General features: G+C 41.9%; 1 pseudogene; it reads left to right on the top strand.

Annotated features, from left to right (window-relative positions):
- LOC100469960 overlaps positions 1–7,471 on the top strand; it is a 44,092-nt pseudogene extending 36,621 nt beyond the window's left edge.
- The last annotated feature ends 9,015 nt before the right edge of the window (positions 7,472–16,486 follow it).

Below are 16,486 nucleotides of genomic sequence, written 5' to 3'. Positions count from 1 at the left end.
AAGAAATGGCAAAGCATTCCATGCTCATGGTTTGGAAGAACAAATATTGAGAAAACGTCTATATTACCCAAAGCAACCTACACATTTAATGCAGTCCCTATCAAAATACCACCAGCATTCAGGGCACCTGGGTGGTTGAATCACTTAAGCATTGATTTTGGCTCAGGTCATGATATTAGGGTCGTGATGGAGCCCCATGTCACTCTCCACACTCAGTGCAGAGTCTGCTTGGGATTCTCTCTCTCCCTCTCTCCTTCTGCCCCTCTCCCCACCTGCTCGCTCTCTCTCTCTTTCTCTCTCTCAAATAAATAACTAAAATCTTTTTAAAATTACCACCAGCATTTTTCACAGAGATAGAACAAACAATCCTAAAATTTGTATGGAATCAGAAAAGGCCCCGAAGAGCCAAAGCAATCTTGAAAAAGAAAAGCAAAGCTGGAGACATCACAATTCCAGACTTCAAACTATATTACAAAATTGTAGCCATCAAGGCAATGTGGTACCGGCACAAAAACAGACAGAAAGATCAACAGAGTAGAAAAGCAGGAAATGGACCCACAACTACATGGTTAACTAATCTTCAACAAAGCAGTAAAGAAAATCTAATGGAAAAAAAGACATTCTCTTCAACAAATGGTGTTGGGAGAACTGGACAGCAACGTGCAGGAGAATGAAACTGACCACTTTCTTACACCAAACACAAAAATAAATTCAAAATGGATGAAAGACCTAAATGTGAGATAGGAAACCATCAACATCCTAGAGGAGAACACAGATAGCATCTCTTTCACCTTGGCCATAGCAACTTCTCACCAGGCACATCTCTGGACCCAAGGGAAGCAAAAGCAAAAATGAACTATCGGGACTTCATCAAGATAAAACCTTCTGCACAGTGAAGGAAACAATCAAAATCAACAAAACTAAAGGCAACCTTTGGAATGGGAGAAGATTTTTTGCAAATGACATATCTGATAAAGGGTTTGTATCCAAAATCTGTAAAGAATCTGTCAAACTCAATGCCCAAAAAACAAATAATTCAGTCAGGAAATGCGCAGAAGGCATGAAGAGATATTTTCCCAAAGGAGACATACAGACGGCCAACAGACACATGAAAAGATGCTCATCATCACTTATCATCAGGGAAATGAAAATCAAAACTACAAAGAGATACCACCTCGTATCTGTCAGAATGGCTAAAATTAACAACTCAGGAACCAACAGAAGTTGGCAAGGATGCAGAGAAAGGGGAACCCTCTTGCACTGTTGGTGGCAATGCAAACTGGTGCAGCCACTTCAGAAAGCAGTATGAAGGGTCCTCAAAAAGTTAAAAATAGAGCTACCCTATGACCCAGCAATCTTACTACTAGGCATTGACCCAAAGGATAAAAAAAATACTGATTCAAAGGGATATATGCTCCCTGATGTTTATAACAACGTTATCAGCAATAGCCAAATTATGGAAACAGCACTAATGTCCCTTGACTTATAAGTGTAGAAAGAAGTTGTATATGTAAGTGACAATTCGCTAAATTCTACTCCTGAAATTAATATTACACTATATTTTAACTAACTAGAATTTAAATAAAAACTTGAAGCGAACAAAGTTGTAGATATATTACTTTAAAAATTTTTTAAAAATTAAAAAATAAAGTTGTAGCTATAGTACCTAAAAAAATAAAGAAAATCTAAAAAAGAAAAATTGAGATAGGAGTCACCGAAAGAAAAGCTCAAATGGCTACCAAATATATGAAAAGATTCTCGACATCACAAATATTCAGAAATATGTCAATAAAAAGCAATGAAAGATCACTTTAATACCACTAGAATTGCAAAAATTACAAAAGTGGATAATAGCAAGGGTTACTAGTGTTGTAAGCAGATGGGTCCTCCTGTGTGTTATTCTTGAGAGTCTTAATATTACAGGCTTCCATAAGTGTCTTACTTATAAAAGGTTTTCAAAGTCATGTTTTGTGATTCTATTCATTTTAATACCGTTGTGATTGTAGAAGTACCAACTTAAGAAATTCCCATTCTATTATATATATATATATAAATATATATATATATTCTATTCATTCTAATATATATATATAACCAGTTTTTATAATGGATGCTTGTTTTGTCATTCTTAGAATTACAAATAGTGCTAAAAATATATCTTTGTGTGCATAAGCCATTAAATCAACTCTACTGTTTCTCTCCTTCTGTGGCTACCAGCGCTCTTGAGACAAAAACTAGAAAACTCATACAAAGATGGTATACTAATGTTGGCCTAGTGTCAAGGCAAAAGAAAAGTGGTGAGGAATAAACTTTTATTGAGCTCCACAGTATTCTAGCCACCAAGCTGGGCACTTCAAGTTGTCTTATTGAATGTATACAGTGTTACGAGGAAGTAGGTGTTATTATCCTACTGTATGGGTAGAAACGGGTTCAGAAAGGTTACATAATTTGTCAAAGGACACAAGATGGAAGCCCAGGTCTGTCTGGGCTGATGCTTTTTCACTATGTTACCATGAGCGACAGTGGGAACAGGTTGAAACTGGGAAGCAAAGCTGGAGAAACTTCGGGCAGCACACATCAGAAAGTAGATTGACAGATCTGAGTTTTTTATAGTTCTATTTTTTTTCTGTGTACCAGAAATGCCACATACTGATAATGGGTTTAATTGCCTGAGGGATGTAAATGCAAATCATGGTAAAATGGGTGGCTTTAAAGCAAGGACTCTATTCATTTATGTTAAGTAAGGTAGAGATGACCTGTAAACCTTGTTTTTTGCCCCTACCATGTATCTTTTAACTGGACTAAGATCCATAGACCCCCTCCAAATGCATTTCCAGTGGTGGAATTTCAGGTATCATCCCAAACAGTGAGGGAGGTGTTTTATTGAGCAAGGGTGAGAAGAGGGTTGGGGAGCCTGTTAATTCTTTAAATTAAATCAAATACGCATTCGCTGCCCCTGCCTCCATATGCTAACTTTGATTATAGAAGAAACAACACTGGTCTTTGCTGACACACGTAGAGATTGCTTTGGAAATGGATTTGGTTTAGAAGTTAACTTTGGGGGGGGGCACCTGTGTGGCTCAGTTGGTTAAGCGACTGCCTTCAGGTCATGATCCCAGTGTCCTGGGATCAAGTCCCTCCTCGGGCGCCGGGCTCAAGCGGAGCCTGCTTCTCCCTCTGCCTGATGTTCCCCCTGCTTGTGCTCTCTCTCTCTCTGACAAATAAATAAAATCTTTAAAAAAAAAAGAAATTAACTTTGGGACACATTTTTTTTAAGCTTTCTTGAGGCAGCTATGAAATATTTGTTAAGAGAGAGAAATTTAAACTAAACACCTTTCTTTTTTCTCTTTGCAGCAAAGTCAAAATGGAAGGGCCCTGCGTTCAAAAAAAAGCACCACACACGTAAAGGAACTTCTGTTTCTAATAGTAACTCTGAGGCCTGGGGCCAGCAAGATGGGCTTAGAGGACCTCCTGCCTTCTCAGCAGCTCTGGTTCGTTTTAATCGGGTGTTCTCTACGGTCTTTGGCAGAGACATACGTGCTCAGTAGATGCACGCAGGACGAATCAGACCTTCCCCATGACGTCTGCATTTGGAAGGAGATCACCACCCGGACAGATGCCGTTTGTGATATCCCTGGACACGTTGCTCAACTCAGCCTGACAGAACCAAATTCAGGTTCTTCCTCCTTATTGCGTCACTAATGTGTCTGCTCTGGTGGACTTGCAACTGGAATGGAATTCCATCTAGAGGATTGATGAGAGGGCCTTTCAGGGACTTGAAAACCTGACCCTTTTGAGTTTAGAAGAAAATAAGATTCAAAGTTTGAACAGCTCCTTTGAGGGCCTGTCCAACTAGTAGACTTTGCTCCTGAGCCACCATCAGATTGCCCATATTCACAAAAATGCCTTTGTCCCTCTTGCCGAACTAAAAGATTTAAGCTTATCTCAAAACTTTATTACCATTTTTTTCCGATATTCTTAAAGCAGTCCAGCATCTTCTTCCACACCTGGAATACTTTGATCTTACCAATGACAGCATCATCTCCTTGGACCACAGGCCCAGGTCACTGGTCCCCCTGACCCAGCTAAGCCTGCAGGGGAGCAAGCTAAGGGAGTTAAATTTCCCTAATCTGACCACTCTGGATGTCTCTCTGAATAGCCCTCATGTCATCCCGAAAGGAGATCTGGAAACTACCCCAACTGAGGAGCTTGAATCTGAGTGGAGTGTTGGTGACACTGGAGATACTTCTAGCTGAATACCTACAGAATCTAAGGCAAAGAAACCTGAATAACCAGGAGTTTAGGGGTGGTCACTAGAACTTAAACACAGTGTGTCCCCTCCTCAGAATCGTACCCATATTAGAGAATTTGGTTTTTCAGGAAAATGCCGCTGATGCAGGGGGCATAAAGTGCCTTGCCAACTAGACCAGGCTTTTGTCCCTTGACCTGAGCCAAAGAAATGATCTGGTTTACCTCAATGACAGTGAGTATGGTGCTACCCAGCCTTGGGCATAGCCTTGTATAGCCTGGGTCTAAACTAGTGCCAACTTCCCTTTGTCCGCAGCAGGACCTAGAGTACCCTCCAGAACTTGAAATCCTTAGACTTGAGCCAAAACAGGCTTAACAGATTTTCCAGACTTTGCATTTTCACCCTTGAGGTACCTACCTACAATCTCTCTTTTTCTCTAGAAATCCCATCCATAAGGTGGCCTTCTATGGGCAATATTCATTGAAGGAACTCAAGTTGGCTGGGTGCTGAATAGTGAAAATGGACAGATACTCCCTTGCTCAGTTTCCAAATTTAGAGAGTATAGATCTTGGAGGCAACAATATTCGCACTCTGGAGCATGGAACCTCTCAGTTTCTGAAGAAACTCCAAGTTTTGATTCTCTCCCCAAACTGCCTGAAAGCTATAGAGAAGAATGCATTTCCTGACCTCACTTACCTCTACGAACTTGGTGTGGCGTACAATTCTCGTCAAGTTTTCAAGCAGGCTTTTTCTTGGGCCTTGAAAATCTAGAAGTTTTGAGTCTAAGCTTTAATAAACTTAAATTAAGCCTTATGAAACCACTAGGTATCGTCGGGTTCAGAGAGCAAACCCTGAGACTGGGAATGAAAAGATTACTCCAGACACCTTAGTAGGAGAAAGGAGAGGCCTGGGGACCAGACGCTCTAGTGGCAAAAGGCCCGGAGCCAGGCTTTGTCTCCACTTTTATTAGGGTCTTAGCAACATATCAGGCGCAAGCACGAAGCAAGGAGGAAGGTGTAACCTTAATGGTCAGGATAATATATGGGGCAGCGTGTGATAAGGACGAGGAGGCAAGGAGTCCGTGAAGTACGTGACTACCACAGTTGCCTGTTTTTCTTCAAAATTTAAACATGTACTCCCTAGATGAGAGCCTTGAGCCGCAGTAAGAATCTGGACGCTTTCAGCCAAGAAACTTCAAAGGAGGCCCAGTGTTCTAGGCACTCCTCTTTGCTTTTCGATTAGTCTCATCCAGGGAGGCACATACGAATCCGATTTTGTCTGGCCAGGCACTGTGAATTCCCACAGGTATGAAGTCACTAGGACTTTGCCGTTTCCTCCATTTATGAACTTTAGGTCTTTGAAACAACTCAACCTAGAAGGACAAGTACATGGGATTTGGTTGTTCCAACCAACTTTTTTCAAAGACTGAATGGCTTGCAGGAGCTACTCCTAGGAAAAAATTCTGTGGTATTTCTGGACCACCTCCAATTTGATTCCCTGACTAATCTCACAAAGTTGGCTATCTCAGGAACAAAAGCTGAAGACCAAAATCTCTGTTTAATAATTTTTTATTCCTAAAACTGAAAAGACTATAAATGCTGTGCCTGGAAAACAACTTAGAGTCATTGATTCCTGGCATGCTCTCTGGTTTGGAAAGCTTTCAGGTCTTCTCTTTAAGATTTAACAACCTCAACGTCATAATCAACATCATCTGGAGAATCTGAAGTTTCAGATGTACTTTGATCTCTATGAGAACAAACTTCAGTGTGACTGTAACAATGTGTGGCTCAAGAACTAGTCAATGAAGACAGCAAATGCCCATATTCCCTACCTTTGAAGTTACCTCTGTCAGCAGCCAAATACCCAGAGTTTGTTGATATATTTTGAAAATGCTGTCTAATTTTGACCTGGCAAGTGTTGACTTCTTCTGTTCCTTCAGTCCAGTCCTCATAACCATGGTCTTCTCTTGGTTTGGTGCCAATATAACTTCATCTCTACGGTATGGGCTCTATGTGTTTCAGGCCTGGCACCTGGCCAAGTGGTATAGTGTGGGAATTCACAGTGCCTGGCCAGACAAAATCGGATTCGTATGTGCCTCCCTGGATGAGACTAATCGAAAAGCAAAGAGGAGTGCCTAGAACACTGGGCCTCCTTTGAAGTTTCTTGGCTGAAAGCGTCCAGATTCTTACTGCGGCTCAAGGCTCTCATCTAGGGAGTACATGTTTAAATTTTGAAGAAAAACAGGCAACTGTGGTAGTCACGTACTTCACGGACTCCTTGCCTCCTCGTCCTTATCACACGCTGCCCCATATATTATCCTGACCATTAAGGTTACACCTTCCTCCTTGCTTCGTGCTTGCGCCTGATATGTTGCTAAGACCCTAATAAAAGTGGAGACAAAGCCTGGCTCCGGGCCTTTTGCCACTAGAGCGTCTGGTCCCCAGGCCTCTCCTTTCTCCTACTAAGGTGTCTGGAGTAATCTTTTCACTCCCCGTCTCGGGGTTTGCTCTCCGAACCCGACAGTATAGGATAAAGGAGTTCATCTATCATGGCTTTATCTCTTTCACTGCTACTGCTGGGCAGTGGGTACACGAAGAAGAACTTGTTCCAGCCCTAGAAGAAGGTGGCCAACCCACCTTTAAGCTCTGTCTTCATCACTGGGACTTTGTACCAGGTAAAGATATCTTTGAGAACATCCAGAATGCCATCAACACCAGTTGGAAAACCTTGTGTGTGGTCAATAACCACTATCTGCACAGCGAATGTGCCAAAGTGAAAGAGAGCTGGCCAGCATCAAGATGTTTTACGAGCGTGAGGATGTTACTAGCTTGATATTCCTGGAAGAGATCCCAAACTATAAGTTACCCAGCTACCACTGATTCAGGAAACTTGCGAAGAAGCAGACATTTATTACCTGGCCAAACAGTGTTGATGAGAGGCTACTCTTTGGAGCTCATAATAGGAATGCAATGGGCAGGGGCGCCTGGGTGGCTCAGTCGGTTGGGCGTCTGCCTTCAGCTCAGGTCATGATCCTGGAGTCTTGGGATCGAGCCCTGCATTGGGCTCCCTGCTCAGCGGGGAGTCTGCTCCTCCCTCAACTCATGCTCTTTCTCTCTCACTCTCCCTCTCAAATAAATAAATAAAATCTTAAAAAAAAAAAGGAATGCAATGGGCAGCAAATCTGTGGAGAAATACAATGTAGAGTTAATTGTGGCCAAGTGACTAGAAGCCTTTGTGACCACAAATCCAATGGTGCCCAAGGTGCGGTCTAGGCTAAGAGAGTGGCTGAAGGGAAAAGGGCACGGGGTGCTCATGACCATGAGCCTCAGATCGTTTGGTAAATGTCCATCAGGCAACTGGAAGAGTGAATGGGGCTGCTTGAGGAAGCTTCAGGACCAGTGTTCCCACTATTAGGGGATTAGATATTTAAAAAGTGTATCTGTTTTATTAAGAGGAAGGTTGGGAGACAAGTCGCCTGCAAGTCTAGGGACCAGGAAGCCCTCACATATGCCTGAGAACATTGCTCAGCTAGTTTATCCAAATCAGTTCCTGTCAAGATAGATTGACCTGTACTTCTAAAAACCTATAACAACAGAAAAAAACAGGGCTCAAGTAAAGCAAAAGAAAAATGTTGAAAATCGTGTATTCCTCTTTGGAGTGTAAGATTCAAAAGGTCAACTTTTTCCTCTAAGTCTGAGCTCAAGAATTGGAAGAGTCCAGTTTGGATGCATCTATTTATTTAATGGGAAGCAGCCTTTATGAACTAGCAACACAATGATGGCTGCAGAAGCTATCGTCTAGCTGTGGTAAAACAGACTTCAAAGAGCAGTTTCTGTCAGTCACCTTAAACGGAGGTGTAGAGCTCCAGTGGTTTCACACGTCAGGCACCAGACACAGCGGTGTCCTATAGCCAGCAATGCCTCTTGGAAGCAATACCCACCTGGGAGCCATGGCTCTGGTACTAGGGAAAAGTGCTACCAAGTCCTTGAGCAAGAGGAACCGTGGTGACCTAGTGGAGATCAGCTTATAATGGGAGTAGTGGGGAACAACATTGTCCTCTTCTGATTGCCTCTCCATCAGGGCTTGGTCCTTTGCTTCTGGCTTTCTTCTCTAGTCTTGCCCTTATCCCTAAAACTCTGGGAAGAGTTTGCTGAGGAAAAGGCCTTGAAAGGAAGAATTGTTAGCAGCTGGGGTAATCAAATGTTTACTTCAATGGGCCTTAGCCAGGCCTCGCTGCACCATAAATGGCCCCCTGTGTGAAGAGAGGTTGGAACGTTTTGGACAGGACTTCTGTTAAACCATTATCAAAAAATCCAAGGGCATTTGTGCTGGAAATTGTGAGTCAGCCTTCTGGGTGTGGGGCCCTGTGTGACTGTACTGGTCACAAACAATGAAGCTGGCCCTGTTTGTGATTACCAGTCAATGAATAGGCTTTGCCCCTCACAACTTAAATCTCCAAGTAGGAAAACAGTGGGTATTTCCCCACAGAACATATTAATTCAGTAAGGGGATGGATGAATAGTTCTTTAAACCAAACTCTCTCTGCAGCTTCTGAGGTCATCTAAGAAAAGAAATGGCACTGTCCTTCATATTAAAACAAATACCACCACCGTCACAGATAAAATAGGTCTTCTGTCGTTCTTGTTGTTTTAGTCTTTGAAGGGATCAGTGAAGTAATTCAAAGCATACTAATTATATAAAGGTTTGCATTATGTCTTTACAATGTATCAAGTACTTACTTAGGTGGCATATATGGAAATTCATTTCCTAGACCAAGTTACTAGAACTACAGGTATTTTTAAATGAAGCCACTGGGTCTGTAATTTATTTCAAAAGATATTTGGAAATGATTATGTACTTAATTTCTCTGTCAACAAATCTGAAGTAATAAGCGGTTTAAATTGGAACAGAAAAAAATTTAGATGAGGAAAAGAGAAATTTTCCTTTGCCAGTAAAGGTAGAAATAGATTAAGCTTAATTTATTAAAAAGATCTGAAATTTTATTCCTTACAGATACTGGAAAAAAAAAGGGATAGAAAGCTCTCTGTTTAGAATTATTTAGATGGGCCCACCTGGATGATTTTCAAGCTCATCTTCCGAACCAGAGTTTCAGTGCCCGCTCTTTATTTGTGGGAAAGGGACAATGTCTCCACCTACTGACTTTGTTTCCTTGTAACCACGCTGTTGTTCTTAAGAATAAGATTGGTGATTGGGTTTTAAAGGCAGAGCCATAATAAACAAAAAAAAATTTAAAATAAATAAATAAATGGCAGAACCAAAATTATTCCTTGCCACTCCCAGTGTGGTCTACAGATCAGAAGCTTGCGCATCACGGGGTTGCTGTCAAAAATGCAGACACTCGGGGCGCCTGGGTGGCACAGCGGTTTAAGCGTCTGCCTTCGGTTCAGGGCGTGGTCCCAACATTATGGGATCGAGCCCCACATCAGGCTCTTCCTCTCTGAGCCTGCTTCTTCCTCTCCCACTACCCCTGCTTGTGTTCCCTCTCGCTGGCTGTCTCTATCTCTGTCAAGTAAATAAATAAAATCTTTAAAAAAAAAATGCAGACACTCAGGCCCTGCTCCAGACCTACTGAACCAGAATTTGCATCTTTTTTTTAAAAGATTTTATTTACTTGACAGGGAGAGGGACAGCCAGCAAGAGAGGGAACACAAGCAGGGGGAGCGGGAGAGGAAGAAGCAGGCTCATAGCAGAGGAGCCTGATGTGGGGCTCGATCCCAGGACTCCAGGATCACGCCCTGAGCCGAAGGCAGACGCTTAACCACTGAGCCACCCAGGCACCCCCAGAATTTGCATCCTAACAAGATCCCCAGGGGATTATTATGGACATTAAAATTTTGAGAAGCACTGGGTTAAGCAATTATCTACATTAAGGAAGCTCTGGGAAGGTTCTCCTATCTTCAAATATTAACTCCTCTTAGGTGACAGACGCGTTGATCAAAATTTAATAATTAAACATTCTTTGGATTTCTTTTCTGGTGATATTTATTACAAGAGTAACAGCAGTAATATTATAACTTAACATGTGTAGTTGATTACTGTTTCCAAAGATTTTCATACCTATGATCTCACTTGATATCTTTATGATGCGTAACCCATTAAACCAATGCACCCTAATCATTCTAGTAATAAATATGAAGTTAGGTCAATGCTGTATTGATTTTGCCTAAAGGCCGTTGAAAACTTCCAGAATACTAGGGTGGTAATCATTTTGCAATATATAAGTGTATCAAATCAATACATTGTATACCTTAAACTTTTACAATGTTATATTTCAGTTATATCTCAAGAAAGCCGGGAAAAAAAAAACTCTGAGAATAATCTATGGGTATAGTGAAACTCAAATAAATTATAAATTCAAAGTAGACATAAGATATAAGGGATATGAGATAAAAGGTAATATAGTGAGGATAAATTTCTAAGCATGAAAATATAGAATTGTTCATAGAATCCCAGAAGGGATCTTTATGATTGGGTAGATTGAATTATTATGATGAGGGAGCAGAAGGCTGGCTGAAAACAAAGCATAAGCTGACACCCTGCAACCTCCCCCCACGCCCCCCCCCACTCCTGGGTGGGACAGGTGTGATATTCTTCCAGGAAGTTCCCAACTATTTTGATGCTGATGCCTCGCTAGCGGAATAACAACCTTAACTTGACAATGGCAAGCCCCCCCCATCCTGTGAGTCTTCTTTAACATATGAAAGTACTTTCTCAACTTCCCTGTTTCCTTTTTTTTTTAAAAGATTTTATTTATTTATTTGACAGAGATAGAGACAGCCAGTGACAGAGGGAACACAAGCAGGGGGAGTGGGAGAGGGAGAAGCAGGCTCATAGCAGAGGAGCCTGATGTGGGGCTCGATCCCACAACGCCGGGATCACGCCCTGAGCCGAAGGCAGACGCTTAACCGCTGTGCCACCCAGGCGCCCCTCAACTTCCCTGTTTCCTTACCTCCCCCAACCCCATATATATAATCAGCCACCCCTCACAACCCCGCGGCAGCAGCTCTTTCTGCCCCGTGCTTTAATAAACCACCGTTTTGCACCAAAGATGTCTCAAGAATTCTTTCTTGGTCATCAGCTGCGGACACCACCCCACTGAACCTCACCTATATTCCAAAACCCCCATCAATTATGTCTAAAATAACATTCATTACAGGGAGCACCTGGGTGGCTCAGTCCGTTGAGTGTCTGCTTTTGGCTCAGGTCATGATCCCAGATCCTGAGATGGAGCGCTGCATCAGGCTGCCTGCTCAGCGGGAGCCTGCTGCTCCCTCTGCCTGTGCCCCTCCCTGCTTGTGCTCTCTCTGTCTCTCAAATAAATAAATATTTTTTTAAAAGAACATTCATTCTAATTGTTAAGGTAAAAAAAAATAAAGGAGGCCTTGGAAGCTACTTATGTGTTCATTTAAACCAGTAGGAACTTGAGTGAGTTAGAATTAGCCCAAGATAATGGAGATACGCAATGCAAAAGTGAGAACAGTGTGGAGGATCTACTCCCTCTGGAGCTGTAGAAACAGGTTTGTTTGCAGATGAAAAAGGTTACATGGACCCGATAATGTCACTTGTTACAATTGTCTTTGATTTTACTGTACTGTACCTCCAGGAGGAAGTGAATGAAGCCTTTGATAGGTGGCCCATTGCATCCTAAAGTATTTAGGAAGAATGGGGATAAAGCTATTACGGATTATGGCAGTTCTAAATCCAGTCCTAACAATTTTGTAGTTTTCAAATAAAGTTCTCAATAGAATCTTTCTAAATTGAAAATTATTAAATAAAGTGACATGGACAGGATTCTAACCGGGGGAAACGGTTTCCCAAGGTAAAAGATGTTAACAAGCATTTAGTGAAAAGCCACAGCTTTTAGGCTCAATGCCACAGGTGCTGTGTGGGCTACAAACATAGCTAAGGTATGGCCCCTAGCTTGATGGAATTTGCTTTCTAATTAGGAGAATATAACATATTTATGTAAAAAGATAATTCAGATGTTAGGCACTGGTGTGGTTAAAATGTCAAGTGAATAATACAGACAGAAAATGCTATATTATCTAGAGAAGGGAAAGATGGCCAGAAGCCAAGTAGCAGTAAGATATGGCAATTAATACGAGATGACCAAGGTTTGAGGCTTGACTCGACCTCTTAGGAACTGCAACCCTGTTACTCAACCACTCAAAACCTCAGTTTTCCATTCTGTAAAATCAGGAAAATTGTAATAGCTTGTTTCTAGGCTTCTTTAAGGATTAAATTTACGGATGTATAGAAGGCCCTAGCAGGATGCCTGGCCCATAAATGTTAGCTAAGAAACGCACCTTCCTTAGACTGAACGACCTAGGGCAGAAAGAGCAATGGGTGTCTGAGAATGGGCTTTTACTGAAGAGAAGCAGCTAGAAATATAGAGGCCACCAGCTTTGACCACTTCACTATTTGACAAAAGACATCCCTAAAGGGAGACTTGGGTTGTTTCCCCTGAAGATGGCAGCATTGTTGACCCTTCAAGCTTTGTAGAGTACTGAGGGACAGATTTTCATTTCATTACTTACCACCACTTGATATGCCCAACCTAATTTCTATAATCTAAACCACCTGAGGATGTCCAAAAAGCCTGCAGCTTTGTAGGTCCAGAAAGAAGATTCCAGGTTACTGGGATGGAGTCATGAAAGGAAAGTCGATATCCAAGGGGGAGAAAGAGGAAGTGAAGCCGCGGAGTTTCCTTGCTCTCTCCTGCATAGCACTGCCACCTGGTGGTTATTTACTGAATTATACTCTCTCCCCAACCCCTCCCCCCCCAATCAAGGGTCTTGTCTTAATGTGCAGCCTAGTGCTGAGAGAACAGACTGACACATTGTATTCCTTTCCTGTGACTGTTCTAACAAATCACTACAAAAATAGTGGCTCAAAGCAACAGAAATTTATTCTCCCACAGTTCTGGAAGCCTGAAGTCCAAAATCAAGGTGTAGGCAGGGCCTGATCCCAAAAGAAACGGTGGGGGAGAATCTCTTCCTTACCTTCTCCAGATTCTGGGGGCTGATGGCCACCGTCCCTGAGCTTGTGGCCACATTACCCCGTCTATGCCTCCGTCTTTACACGGCCTTCTCCTCTTTTGTGTGTCTGATCTTCTTCTCCCTCTGTCTTATAGGGACACTTGTAATGGCATTTAGGGCCCACTGGGAAAAAAATCTAACATTTTCTCTTCATTTTAAGATGCTTAATTCAATTGGCATCTGCAAAGACTCTTTTCCAAATAGGGTTACATTCATTGATTCCACAGATTTGATATGGGTATCTTTTGAGGACCATTTTTTGGCCTAACATTCACACCTTTCTTTATTATCTTTTGATTCATTGTTGGTAATTAATATGTAAGATCTATTTGCTGGCCAGTGGTCAGGTTATCACAGAGGACTCTGGGCACATGGGTATAAAAGATAGAATAAATAGCAAGGGCAAGAAAGGGCTGCTGAGCCAAGACTTAACTGAATGTGAGTGGTTCTCACCCTTCAAATCTTCTATATAAATAAGGAAATGGGTACTCTTAAACATTGCTGGTGAACAAATATATATATATATATATATATATATATACTTCTATCCAATAATTTTACTTCTAGGAATCTATTTTAAGGAAATAATCAGAATACAGGAAGTTTCATACACAAAAATATTCCTCATATCCTTTTTTACGGTACTCTTGAGTGTTGAAAACAACTCAAATGTTTACCTTTAGTTGAATGAATTATGGTTCATCTATGATGGAATATTTTATAGTCATGAAGAAGTGTGTTTACGAAGAATAAGAATAATTTATATATATGCACATTGTACAAATATTAATTCTAGGCTGAATCAAGATTTCAAAAAATAAATATATATAACCTCTTTATGCCCATTCATACATACCAAACTCTCAGAAATTGTGCATAAATATTTAGATGGCATAACAACTTTATTAAAAAGCATAGCATCATTTCTTTTATTTTTGTATTTACCTAGCTCAGTAAAACTTTGCCACTTGAAGCTAAATATTTTCCCTCTATGTTTAGTTCAGCTTTTGTTCCCAAGAAGTTATGCTTAAAGATTTGTAGCTATACAAGTCTGCGATACATGCTGAATGACTACCGGAGCTGCAGCTGTAAACTGAGTGACTGTGGGTGATGCCCTTGTCCCTAAAGGCTATAAGGGACTTTGACAGAACCCAATAGAGTGGCAGCACTGCCACTGGTCCTGGAACTCATGGTACTTGGATTTTAGTCCTGATACAGATGAGACTTCTTTTTTAAAAAAATTTATTTATATATTTTTAAATTTTACTTATTTTTTTAAAGTAATCCCTGGGTGCCTGGGTGGCTCAGTTGGTTAAGCAACTGTCTTCGGCTCAGGTCATGATCCCGAGGTCCTGGGATCGAGCCCCGTGTCAGGCTCCCTGCTTGGCGGGGAGCCAGCTTCTCCCTCTGCCTGCCGCTCCCCCTGTTTGTGAGCGTGCACTGTCTCTCTCTCTTCCCCCCCATCAAATAAATAAATAAAAATCTTTTTTTTAAAAAAGTGATCTCTATGCCCAACGTGGGGCTCAGACTCACGACCCTGAGATCAAGAGTCGCATGCTCTACCGACTGAGCCAGCCAGGCGCCCCTAGATGAGACTTCTTAACATTACATTTTGTTCATTCATCTAAAGTGCTTAAAGTGAATTCATGGCAGAAACCTCAATAAAGGCCAATGTAGAAAGATGTTCTTATGTCGGTGCATTAAAATATATGTGGGAGATATACTGAAGATGGTGGAGGAGTAGGGAACCCTAAGTTTCTCTTGTCCCTTGAATACAGCTAGATGGTCATCAAATCATTCTGAGCACCTGTGAAATCAATTGGATATCCGAGAAAAGAAATGCTGCAGTTCTACACTTAGAAAAGTGACCACTTTTTGGAATGTAGGAGGTGCAGAGAATTGACTGTGGGGTGATATATTGGAGGATATGGTGGAGGGGAGGGAGCCTGCTTGAGGAGGCTACTGCGAAGGATTATAAGAAGCAGAGCGCAAAATCGGAACTTTTAGAAGTCGGCTACAGCGGGGTAAGTCCCTGGCTTAAAGGTGCTAGGGTGGCGAAGTGGGGTGAAATCCCAGGTGGGACTGTGTTGTCTCAGGATCTCCGGGGTCACAAGAAAAACAGGGTGCCTGAGGGCCAAAGAGCTCGCAGGCATAGGAGCTGGGAAGCCAGCTGAAACAGCGTGCCTAGGTGCCGGCATTCTGCTGTGTGTTGCCGTAAACTGTGTACTGCTGCACTGTTGTGGGACCACTTTACCAGCAGGGGTCCAGCAAAAGACAGAAGCATGGTGAGATCCCCCTCCCTTGCCCAGGAGGAACTGGGTGGGTTCACACCACAGGAGTCTGTAAAATTCAGAGATTTGAAACTTAGTTGCATGCCTAAGATAAAAAAGCGCGGTCAAAGGCGGGGTGAACACAGAGCTCAGATGGAAACTAGGGAGGCAAGAGTGATTGACTGCTTCTCTGTGAGGGATCACTGAAGAGTGGGGGGCACGAACTTTCAGCTTTGGGGCTAGAGAGCGGGACGCTGCCATTTTCATCCTGCCCATTGGTGCTGAAAGCCTTCAGGGAGCAAAACAGCACCACCTAGTAGAATCTGGAGGCGCTTACACTGACCCTAGCCCCCTGGCAAGAGAGGAGCATTCCCCGCCCCCCCCCACCCCCGGGCAAGGGCACAGGAGACTCAGCGCAACAGGCCCCTCCCCCAGAAGACCCGCAGGAACGACTGGTCCACACCAAGTTTCCTGATCATAGAGAGCTGCAAAGCTTCAGCTCTTGGGGAAAACAGTATACAGCATCCAAGGTTGGTTTTTTTTTTTCATTCTTAAGTTTTTCAGTATTATTTGTTCAATCATTTTATTTTTTCAGTTCTTTTTTACCCTTTTTTAAAATTTTTATTTTTATGTATACGTTATATATATTATTTTTTTGTTTCCTTTCATTGTATTTTATTTTATTTTATTATTTTTGTGTGTGTATGTGTGTGTATATATATATATATATATATATATATATATATTACATATATGTTTTTCTTTCATTTTTATTTTGGATCTAATTTCTTTTAACAAGCAGACCAAAACACAGCCAGGATCTAGTATTTGTTTTCTTCTGTTTTGTTCCTGGTTTGATTTTTTCTTGGGTTTTTTTTTCTGGTTTGTTTTGTGTTTTTTTTCTGTTG

Source organism: Ailuropoda melanoleuca, chromosome X (assembly GCF_002007445.2).
Source record: "Ailuropoda melanoleuca isolate Jingjing chromosome X, ASM200744v2, whole genome shotgun sequence".
NCBI lineage: Eukaryota > Metazoa > Chordata > Mammalia > Carnivora > Ursidae > Ailuropoda > Ailuropoda melanoleuca.
This window is presented reverse-complemented; position numbering and strand designations above follow the sequence as displayed.